This window comes from Rhinoraja longicauda, chromosome 6 (assembly GCF_053455715.1).
Source record: "Rhinoraja longicauda isolate Sanriku21f chromosome 6, sRhiLon1.1, whole genome shotgun sequence".
NCBI lineage: Eukaryota > Metazoa > Chordata > Chondrichthyes > Rajiformes > Arhynchobatidae > Rhinoraja > Rhinoraja longicauda.
The window spans coordinates 66,640,711-66,652,860 of record NC_135958.1 but is presented as its reverse complement, the minus strand read 5'-3'; positions in this window follow the sequence as shown (position 1 = coordinate 66,652,860).

Sequence of the window (12,150 nt, the reverse complement as noted above, 5' to 3'; positions counted from 1 at the left end):
CTATGAGCACACCTTCGCTCAGTCCACCTTAACCAGCCTGATCTCCCGGTGGCTGAGCACTTCAACTCCCCCTCCCACTCCCAGTCTGACCTTTCTGTCATGGGCCTCCTCCAGTGCCATAGTGAAGCCCACCTCATATTTCGCTTGGGCAGCTTGCAGCCCAGCGGTATGAACATTGACTTCTCCAACTTTAGATAGTTCCTCTGTCCCTCTCTTCCCCTCCCCCTTCCCAGTTCTCCCTCTAACTTCCTGCCTCCACCTATATCCTTCCTTTGTCTCGCCCCCCTGATATCAGTCTGAAGAAGGGTCTCGGCCCGAAACGTCACCCATTCCTTCTCTCCTGAGATGCTGCCAGACCTGCTGAGTTACTCCAGCATTTTGTGAATAAATGAGCATTAACTTTATGCATGCCCGCATGATCTTGTACACCACTGTAAGGTCACCGCTCAGCCTTCTATGCTGCATAGAAAAAGACCAAACCTATCTAACCTCTCCTTATAACTCAAGCCCGCAAGTACAGGTAGCATCCTAGTGAAACTCTTTTGCACTCTTTCAATTTAATGTCATCCTTCATGTAGCTGGAAGTTCACACTTATCTCAATATCTTTCCCAATAAAGGCAAGCATACCATACACCTTCTTCACCACTTTGTCCTCCTGGCTCAACACCTTTAGGGAACCATGGACCTGTACACCCAGGTCGCTCTGTTCTATAACACTGTGTAAGTCCTGTCTTGGTTTGACATTCCAATGTGCAACACCTCACATTTGTCTGAATTGAATTCCATTTGCTATTTCTTGGCCAACCTTCCGAGCTGATCTAGATCCTGTAGAAGCTTAGATGTTCTTCCATACTGTCCACTTTACCACAGAGTTTGGTGTCATCTGCAAATTTACCAACAATATTTACAACACTGTCATCCAAATCATTAATATAAATAACATACAACAGTGGATTCAGCACCGACCCCAGTGGCACTCCACTGGTTACAGGTTCCCAATCAGAAAAACAACCCTCCACAGCTACCCTTTGATTGCTTCCTCCAAGGCACCTTATTTTACAATAATTTCCCCTTGTTCGTGATCCTCCTGCTTGTGAAACATCTCAACATCTATGCTGTCAACACCCTCTTAGGATCTTATATATTTGAATAAGATCATTCCTCATTCTTCCAAACTTCAAACAATAAAAAACAAAACTGCGTGCCCTCTCCTGAGGGGACAGTCCCTTTATTCCCGGAATGAGCTGGTAAATCTTGTTTAGACTGCCTCCAGTCCTACTAGAACCTTATTGTTTTAGGAAGGGACCAAAACGATGCACTGTACCCCAGGTGTGGCCTCACCAACAAAGGGAATTTTATGTACAGGTTCACAGATCCCCGAAGGTGGCAGCACGAGTAGATATGGTGGTGAAAAGGGCATAGAGGATGGTTGCCTTCATTGGTAGACCGGCAAGGAAGTTTCGGTAAAACTTGGTGAGACCACAGTTGAGGTACTGTGTACTGTTCCGCTCGTAACACTATAAAGAGGATGTGACTGTACTAGGCAATTGTTGCTATCCAGGCCTTGTTCTACTTCCTCATTTCCCAATCTATCATCATCTAGATGTCTTTTTTTAAATATAGAGACACTGAGTCATACAGTATGGAAACAGGACCTTCGGTTCAACTTGTCCATGCCAACCAAGATGCTAGTCCCACCACCCGTGTTTGCCCCATATCCCTCTAAATCTTTCCCATCCATGTACCTGTCTAAATGTCTATTCAATGTTGTTATTGTAACTACCTCAACCACCTTCAATGACAGCTCGTTCCACATGGCCACCACCCTCAGTGTGAAAAAAATTGCCCCTCAGGTTCCTATTACATCTTCCCCTCTCACCTTAAACCGATGTCCTATGGTCATTGATTCCCCTACCCTGGTGAAAGCTAAATGGATAACCTCATACTTATCCATGTTAAACTGCATCTTAGAGATCATACATATCGTTTCCTCATCATCATTAGAGATATATAATGAGAATAGCTGGGACCAAAAGAGTTTGACGGCACTAGGCCTGTACTCACTGGAGTTCAGAAGGATGAGGGGGGACCTCATTGAAACTTACCGAATAGTGGAAGGCCTGGATAGAGTGGATGTGGGGAGCATGTTTCCACTAGTGGGAGAGTCTGGAACCAGAGGGAATAGTCTCAGAATAAAAGGACGTACCTTAAGAAAGATGAGGAGGAATTTCTTTAGTCATAATCAAAGGAATTTATTTAATCAGAGGGTGGTGAATCTGTGGAATTCATTGCCACGGACTGCCGTGGAGGCCTAGTCATTGGGCGGAGATTGACAGATACTTGATTAGTTAGAGTGTCAAAGGTTATGGGGAGAAGGCATGAAAATGGCCTCATGCCATTCCCGTTGAAAGGGAAAGTTAGATCAGCCATGATTGAATGATGGACTGAATGACCCACTTCTGCTCCTATGACATATGAACTTATGAACAAAAACTGATCGTGGCAGTACCCCACTTGTCACTGCCTGCCAACTAAATATGAATCCCTATCCAAACTGTTTCTTTAACCATTTCACTAATAAACACACAAGAAGGATGAAGCTTACACAGTAATACTACATTACGAGGGGAATCCTATTTTTTAAATAGAAAGCTAACTGTACTGTGGTAAATCTGATGACCAATCAGCTTTACAAAAAGCATATATGTGTAAGTTGCAAACGAATGAATAATCTTGCTTTGAATCTGGTGGACTCATTCATGAAGAAAGTGAGTTTGAGTGCAAAATTAATAAATTCAAGCTTTTCACATGAGAAGTCAACATGAGAAGTGGTATAGTCTTGAGGGAGAGGTTAAGATGAAGAAACAGCCCCTAATTTTTGAACTACAATATTGGTAATGTTAATTGGTTACAAGCTCACAAACAGGTGGAATAGCTAGTTTCAATGGGTGACTCCATTGTCCGAGGTACGGACAGTAGATTCTGTGGTGGCAGGCGGGACTTGAGGATGGTCTGTTGCCTCCCTGGTGCCAGGGTTCAAGACATCATGGACCGGCTTCAGAACATCCTAGCGAGGGAAGGCGATCAACCGGAAGTAGTTGTGCACGTGGGCACGCACAACGTCAGGAGGAAGAGGAAGGAGATACTGCAACGTGAGTTTAGAGAGTTAGGAAGAAGACTGAGAAGTAGGATGTCAAGGGTGGTTATCTCTGGACTGTTACCTGTATCTCTTCTGGGGTAGGGGTGACCTGTACAAAAGGGACGGGTTGCACCTTAACAGCAGGGGGACCAACATTCTGGCAGGCAGGTTTGCTAGTGCTACACATGTGGCTTTAAACTAAGTAGTGGGGGGGAAGGGTTCACAAATTGGGAATATGAAGATGGAGTTAAAGGGGAAGCAAATACAGGAGAAATTGCAAAGGACTTTTGAATAAATGGGAAGGGAAGTTCTAGATGGGATAAGAGAGTAAGGTCAGGGCCAATTGTGACCGGTGTGAGAGGGAAGGTGAATACCAAAGTTAAAGTGTTGTATTTAAATGCGTGAAGTATAAAAAATAAAGTGGATGAGCTTGAGGCTCAGTTAGACATTGGCAAGTATGATGTTGTAGGAATCACAGAGACATGGCTACAAGAGGACCAGGGCTGGGAACTGAATATTCAGGGGTACACGTATCGAAAAGGCAGACAGGTGGGCAGAGGGGGTGGGGTTGCTCTGTTGGTAAGGAATGATATTCACTCCCTTGCAAGGGGTGACATAGAATCAGGAGATATAGAATCAGTATGGATAGAAATGAGGAATTGTAAGGGTAAAAAGACCCTAATCGGAGTTATCTACAGGCCCCCAACAAGTAGCCTCGAAATAGGGTGCAAGTTGAATCAAGAGCTAAAATTGGCATGTCACAAATGTAATGCTACGGTGGTTATGGGAGATTTCAACATGCAAGTAGACTGGGAAAATCAGGTTGGTAATGGACCCCAGGAAAGAGAGTTTGTGGAGTGCCTCCGAGATGGATTCTTAGAACAGCTTGTACAGGAGCCTACCAGGGAGAAGGCAATTCTGGACTTAGTGTTGTGTAATGAACCTGATCTGATAAGGGGACTCGAGGTAAAAGAGCCATTAGGAGGCAGTGATCACAATAAGTTTTACTCTACAAATTGAGAGGGAGAAGGAAAAATCGGAATTGTCAGTATTACAGTATAGCAAAGGGAATTACAGAGGCATGAGGCAGGAGCTGGCCAGAATTGACTGGAAGGAGGCCCTAGCAGGGAAAACGGTGGAACATCATTGGCAGGTATTCCTGGGAATAATGCAAGTTGCAGGATCAATTTATCCCAAAGAGGAGGAAAGATTCTAAGGGGAGTAAGAGGCACCCGTGCGTGGCTGACAAGGGAAGTCAAGGACAGCATAAAAATAAAAGAGAAGTACAACATAGCAAAGAAGAGTGTGAAGCCAGAGGATTGGGACACTTTTAAAGAGCAACAGAAGATAACTAAAAAGGCAATACGGGGAGAAAATATGAGGTACGAGGGTAAGCTAGCCAATAATATAAAGGAGGATAGTAAAAGCTTTTTTAGGTATGTGAAGAGGAAAAAAATAGTCAAGGCAAATGTGGGTCCCTTGATGACAGAAGCAGGGGAATTTATTATGGGGAACAAGGAAATGGCAGACGAGTTGAACCGGTACTTTGGATCTGTCTTCACTAAGGAAGGTACAAACAATCTCCCAGATGTTCTAGTGTGGTCGTTGCCAGAGATCCTAGGGTGACGGAGGAACTGAAGGAAATCCACATTAGGCAGGAAATGGTGTTGGGCAGACTGATTGGACTAAAAGCTGATAAATCCCCAGGGCCAGATGGTCTGCATCCCAGGGTACTTAAGGAGGTGGCTCTAGAAATTGTGGACGCATTGGTGATCATTTTCCAATGTTCTATAGATTCAGGATCAGTTCCTGTGGATTGGAGGGTAGCTAATGTTATCCCACTTTTTAAGAAAGGAGGGAGAGAGAAACGGGAAATTATAGACCAGTTAGTCTGACATCAGTGGTGGGGAAGGTGCTGGAGTCAATTATAAAAGACGAAATTGCGGAGCATTTGGATAGCAGTAACAGGATCGTTCCGAGTCAGCATGGATTTACGAAGGGGAAATCATGCTTGACTAATCTACTGGAATTTTTTGAGGATGTAACTAGGAAAATTGACAGGGGAGAGCCGGTGGATGTGGTGTACCTCGACTTTCAGAAAGCCTTCGACAAGGTCCCACATAGGAGATTAGTGGGCAAAATTAAAGCACATGGTATTGGGGGTAGGGTACTGACATGGATAGAAAATTGGTTGACAGACAGAAAGCAAAGAGTGGGGATAAATGGGACCCTTTCAGAATGGCAGGCGGTGACTAGTGGGGTACTAGGTTAATTCCCGGAATGGCGGGACTGTCGTATGTTGAAAGACTGGAGCGACTAGGCTTGTATACACTGGAATTTAGAAGGATGAGAGGGAATCTTATCGAAACATATAAGATTATTAAGGGGTTGGACACGTTAGAGGCAGGAAACATGTTCCCAATGTTGGGGGAGTCCAGAACCAGGGGCCACAGTTTAAGAATAAGGGGTAGGCCATTTAGAACGGAGATGAGGAAAAACTTTTTCAGTCAGAGAGTTGTAAATCTGTGGAATTCTCTGCCTCAGAAGGCAGTGGAGGCCAATTCTCTGAATGCATTTAAGAGAGAGCTAGATAGAGCTCTTAAGGATATCGGAGTCAGGGGGTATGGGGAGAAGGCCGGAACGGGGTACTGATTGAGAATGATCAGCCGTGATCACATTGAATGGTGGTGCTGGCTCGAAGGGCCGAATGGCCTACTCCTGCACCTATTGTCTATTGTCTATTTATCTGGGTTGTTAGCTGATGAGTTAAATTCAGTTTGAACATGAAAACAGAATCGCCCGAGCTTGACCGATTCAGGCTTTTGCTGGAGTAATGTTGCACAGACAACAAGTCACTGTGCTGTACACCATCAATCGTCTTTCCTCATGTATAATCCCTGGCACTCAGTGTCAGAGGAACATTCAGAAAGGGGTGGCTTCAGACAGGAGCCCAACATCAGCTAAAGCATCCCTTACATTATCTGATGGAATTCTGATAGAGGGCAATGGATTGAGTTTTCTGTTGCATGGTCCACATTGTGGTGAAGTGCAATACGTGGCTGATTGTGGGACAGCTGATGCTTACTGCCCGATGCTACAAGTCACATAGGAACCTACATATCAAGCTCCTTACCACGACTGGGTCATCCCATAGTTTTTTCTTCAGCATATTAATCACAGGATGGTACATATTATTCTTAATAATGTGCTGTGTTCCAACGACGACCAATAAATCCAGTGCCCTTAACCGATGCTGCAGCCATGAAACATTAAAATTATTTTGTTAAATGTGCAGAATATGAAGATTAAATGAAGTATAGCCACTGTGATAGGTGGGAACAGGAGGTTCCCATCCAGTGTCCTATTTGCTCCACTTTTCTTTTAGCTGACAAACAGTGCTCACTTGCAAACCTTTTAACCCCCTGACTCTAAAACAACCAACTGCTCCCTATCCTGAAAGCAAAGTTTCACAGGGGAAAATGTTCTGGATGTCCAGAACCTTTCGTCTGAAGAAATTTCCTGATTTCCGACTTAAACAGCCTAGCTTATTCTACTCTTAATGCCCCATCAAATCCCTCAACCATCTAAAAGATCTCAATTGGATCATCTGTCTGCATAGCAAGTTTGAGGGACTGCTTGTAACTTGTACGTAACATAGGAAGTGAAAGCAGAGGGCATGGCTGAAGTAGTCTTCAATGGAGCATCATGGTCAATGCTGAAGGAGATGGAAGTGATATCCACGAAGGGTAAAAGTAAAGAGATGATGATCCTAAATTGGTGAGCTGTGGCACGGAGTGGGTTATCATTGAGTACTCCACGTGGTATGGTGGGTGGAGAGTCTGGTGACTCGTGCCCATGCTTTCTCCTGGAATATTCAGAAGCAGCGGTTCTGATTTCAGGCTTTCCACTCATAACTAAAACTGAAATCAAAAAATCGGATTGTGTTTGCCGTGATTATGTGGGTCTTGCAATGCAACGGTGATGAGAAATGAAACATATTGGAAAATCGGGGACGGTGCGAGATGCAAACTCAATGACCGTCAAACCCAGAAGGGACAAGGGATGGGTTGTGGCAGGTAGATGGAGGGGTTAGGGTGGGGGGACAGATTGTGATAGGTTCACGGTGGGGGGTGAGGTGTGATGAATAGACTGGGGGTGAGCTGTGATGGGGTTAGGATGAAGGATGGTGTGAGTGCAGGAGATGGGGGGGTGATGGGGTCAGGGGCTATTTCCGAGATAAGTGGGATCTATACAACTGGATATATTGCATCTAAACCAGAAGATGTCCAATGTCCTGCTGGGAAGGTTAGCTTTGTGGGGGGGACTGTGTAAGAGGTGAACCCCCAGGCTGGCAAACCAGGAGGGACCCTGGACCAGGGCAGTGCAGTACAGGGATAGTTGCGGAGTCCTCCGCTGAACAGCGGCAGGAGCTGGCTTTTCTAGTAGTCATAACAACTGCTTGTGTGTTTGTGTGTTAAAGGGCCTGAACCCCATACAGGTAGGTCCTCATTGGGGGAACATCAAGCTTTCAACCCCACCACAGCGTGAACTCCTCCCACCATTTCAGAATCTTTACCTGCCTTTCCCATATATCCATGGCTCCATTCCCTCTCCCCACAGCCAACAATTGCACCACCATTCATGGAGCTCCCAAACTTTAATCTGCATTAATATAAATCCTAATTCCTAGAACCCAGAGCACAGAGCTGTACTGCACAGGAACATGCCCTTTGGCCCTCAATGTCCATGCTGATCACGATGCCATATTAAACTAATCTCTTCTGCGTGCATGTGATCCATATTCCTCCATTTCCTGCATAGCTATGTGCCTATCATAAAGTCTCTTAAGTGCCACTATCGTATCTGCTTCCACCACCACCCCTGTCAGCATGTTCCATGCACCCACCACTCTGTCAAAAACTTGTCCCTCTCACCTTGAAGCTCTGCTCACTTATCTTTGACATTTCCAGTCTGGGAAAATAAATGTTTCTGACTGTCTACCCTACCAATGCCTCTCATAGTTTTATATACTTCTATCAGGTGTACCTGATAAAAATAAATAAAAACAGAGGGAAAAACAAATTTAATGCATCAGGTTTCTCTCTCTCCATTGCTCCGCTAGACCTGTGAACACTTTTGGCATTCTCTGATCTTACTTCAGATAGGTTCAGGAATTATATCACTATCTCACCATGATCTAGATATTTCCACCAGATGACGTGGAAATGTCTAGAATATTGATAGTTACATTTTTTTAAGTATCACAAAAAGCTGGAATAACTCAGCGGGTCAGGCAGCATCTCAGGGGAGAAGGAATGGGTGACGTTTAGGGTCAAGACCCTTCTTCAGACTCAGTTGCATTTTTTAAAGTCACTCATCTAAACAAAAGTCATGAAATTTGCCTACTAACCTTGTAAATATGAGAGGTTTGGATCTGTTTCAGGATAATTTGGATTGGGAAAGTCCCATGTATCCCGAGATACTTTGTCACCACATCCAGAGCCTGCAAAAAGAGGAAGCTAAATCTTTCACTTTCTCCTTAACAGAAGTAACATTTGCAAAGATCTCTCACCCCAAGTTTAATGGTGAGTACGCTGACCAAACGATAGCAATTTGAAATCTCCCCTTGCTTTGCTGGCTCTATCTAATAAATGAGACTCAAATCTGTTGGAATGTCATCAGACAATCAGCTAGGCCTCTATCTCTGGTAGTGATTAACACTCAATGCAGGCGAAGGACTCAAGGGCACTGAGTGCTGATGCTCTCAAAGTTGCAGATCTCAAACAGACGCAGTCTTGTCTTTGGTGCTTTGGTTGGTCCTTTATCTACTGTGCAAGACGCTGGAGAGACTGCACCTGGAGTTTAGTGCGCAGTTCATACACATGGTGTACACAGGGGCCTCCTCCACCGTTGAGAAGCTTGAGCTCTCGGTCAACCTGGGGCAGATGGGGTGAGCTCTATCAGTGAGGATTGCAGGGAGGGTGACTGTTGTGTTTGAGGCCGAGTTTGACCTTCTTAAAGAGTAAAGCACTTTATGAATCACGTACCAGCTTCCTTTGGTAGGTGTGACCCTTGTGAAGATAGCTCATGATATATTCAGTGGCATTTTGATTCTTTCTGTTGAAGTAACAAAGGCAGGCTGCAGCGTGCACAGGGACCATGTCTGCGGTGTGAGGAGCTGTCATCAATGCTGTTAACAGTAAATGCAATTTTTCCTTTCCTTTGAACTCCAGCTTCTGAAAAGACAAGGAAAAGTTGTGCGATATTCAGGAACAAGCTGGAACATTGTGTTATAAACCAGAACTTTACAACTCATTGTGACTGCCCGCCCCTTTCCCTTCCACTGACAGTCATATTATTAACCTTATTGCAACCTGGAGCTCAGAAAGAAACCTTCCTTGGACGTATGAAACAATCGCAAAGCATTGGCGAGGAGAGTAGAGATGGGGAGGGAGAAAGTGGTGTATGGAGCAACTAGATTAAGAGAAATAAGGACTAGTAGATGAGGTTACTGGAAGAGGGGTGCTGCTGTTCCACTCGTGAGACAGACCTTGTTTTTACAGAGCCCCAGTGACAACCTTGGGATGTTCTATGGTAATTTAGTCAATAAAGTACCATTTCTATCTTAATATAAGAAATGCAAGAGCTGATTTGTTACAGGAAGATCCAGCAAATAGCAGTGCAACCCTGACCAGATTATCTTGTTGATTGTTGATTGAGGGATCATTTGTTGATCCCTCCATTGTTGTTTGAGGGATCACCTGCTCTTCTTCCTGTCATAAACAGACTCCTTTACATCGTAAAAGCCTCATCCTTAAAAAGGCATCACCTACACAGGTGGAACATTATGTTGCAATTTTAGACAGCACTGGTTCACCTGCACTTGGGAGTATTGTGTGAAGTTTTGGTCATCACACTACAGGAGGGATGTAGTTGTGCTGGAGAGGGAGCAGAGGAGATTCACCAAGATTTTGCTTGGGTTGGAGGACTTTTGTTGTGGGGAGGGATTGGATAGGACGGGCTTGTTTTTTTCCCTGGAGTGAAGGAGGCTGAGGTGTGACCTGATGGAAGTGTATATGATTATGAGGAGCATAGATAGGCTAGATGATCAGCCGTGAGAGCAGAGATAAAGACAAAATGGCAGAGTTCAAGCTGAAAGGTAAGGGAGGATTCTTAGGAATAGGGACTTCTCAGAGAGTGGTTGATATCTGTAATGTGCTTCCAGAGAAGGTGGTGGAATCTGATACAATCACTGTGTTTAAGGTGCATTCAGACAGACTTGTAGGTATTGAAAGGTATAGTTAGTGCAGAGGGGCAAAAGGATCGGCAAGGACCTGGTGGGCAGAAGAGCCTATGCTGTATGACTCTATGACTCTCTGACTATGATTGAGGCCCTCCCTGGTACATATCAGGTGTTTGTGGTCATATTTCTGGAGTAAAACTGTGAATCCTGTTGCCAAACCAAAGCTGAGCCCAAGTGGACTGTGCCACGTGCCGTACCTGGGGCCTGGGTTTATGTGCCAAGTCCCGCAGTGACTTCCTCAGAATCACAATTAATTCTTCCAGAGGTGCGCCGTTTGACTCACTCAAATGTTCGACAAATTTCAGCATCAAGTCATCATCCCAGCTTCCTGACGAGTAAAAATCACTGTTTAATGCAAGTGGTGTCTCTGTCCTCGGTCAAATCCTTTGCTTTCCTCCCACCACTCCTTTGTTCCTCCCCTTTATGGGAGGAGGACTAGTTATGGAGAAAAGCTTCAGTCACACCATTCGCTCCAATACACTAGTCGCAGTAACTCACGTTATCAAACTCACATTATATTTTAACATGGTAAAGCGTCGCAGAGCACTTGATGGATAATTAAGTGTAAGAAAATAACTGCAGATGCTGGTACAAATCAAAAGGTATTTATTCACAAAATGCTGGAGTAACTCAGCAGGTCAGGCAGCATCTCAGGAGAGAAGGAATGGGTGACGGCATGCCTCTGACTACAGTATTAAGGGAGATGTGAGATATGTTTAGGAGCACGTTAATAGCATGGAAGTGGAGAAGTTTAGAAAGGGAATCTCAGAACTCAGGATCTTGATAATTGTAGATACAGCTGTCAACAGCAAAGTGACAGCAATGTTAAAGAGACTGCAACAAGAGGAATGTTTGGGTGCAAGGAGATAACAGTGAGAGGGTGGAGTGAGGCCACAAGTAGGTTTGAAAAAAGGATAAGGATTTTATAATCAAGGTAGTGCTGGGTCGGCAGCCCATGTGGGTCCGTAAGTGCAGGCCTGATGGTGAAAGGGACAGTGTGAATCAGAGTGGAGGCACCAGGTGTCACAAATCCTACAGCGCGCATTACAAGGGCAGCAGGTTAAGGATACTGGCGACATTACTGCTCTAATTATGCAGATCATAGTTGTGGTGTCATCACGCTGAGTTGATCCATGCACTAAAGAGTGACCGGTACCAGGAATCCCAGGTGAATTTTCTCCCAAACCTATAGCTGATAAGCATAATTCAAACATCAGCTGGGGTTCAGATTGGGTCCTGCTCCCTCTCTGAGGGTCTACACTGTGAATATGAGGATGACCTGAACAGGCACAACGAAGGTTGGGCTAGAAATTACCCTTCCACATGATTCATCCCAGCTTCCTTCATTATGCCTGACCACAGACTTTTACAGGCCACTCCATCCTCCATACCCATATGTACTCTCAGAAAAAAATCTCCCACCCCCAACATCACTCCATGTTCTCGCAGGGACCCAGAGTAGCTCACCAGCCCAGGCGGGTGTGGCCAACAGCTGAATGGCTGTCAGTGGGAAGCTGAGTGGAACAGCAGTCCTGCATTTTGAGCACTCACCCAGCATGAGCAGAGCCTTGATCGTTTCACATTGCACTGCACAGTCTTTATCGGTCTGCAACTGATGTAAACAAATGGAAGGTAGTTTAACCAGTTCACATCCAGCAGCTCAGCAACCTTCCCACTCCCATTGGCAGCCAGGGAACATCACTCCTC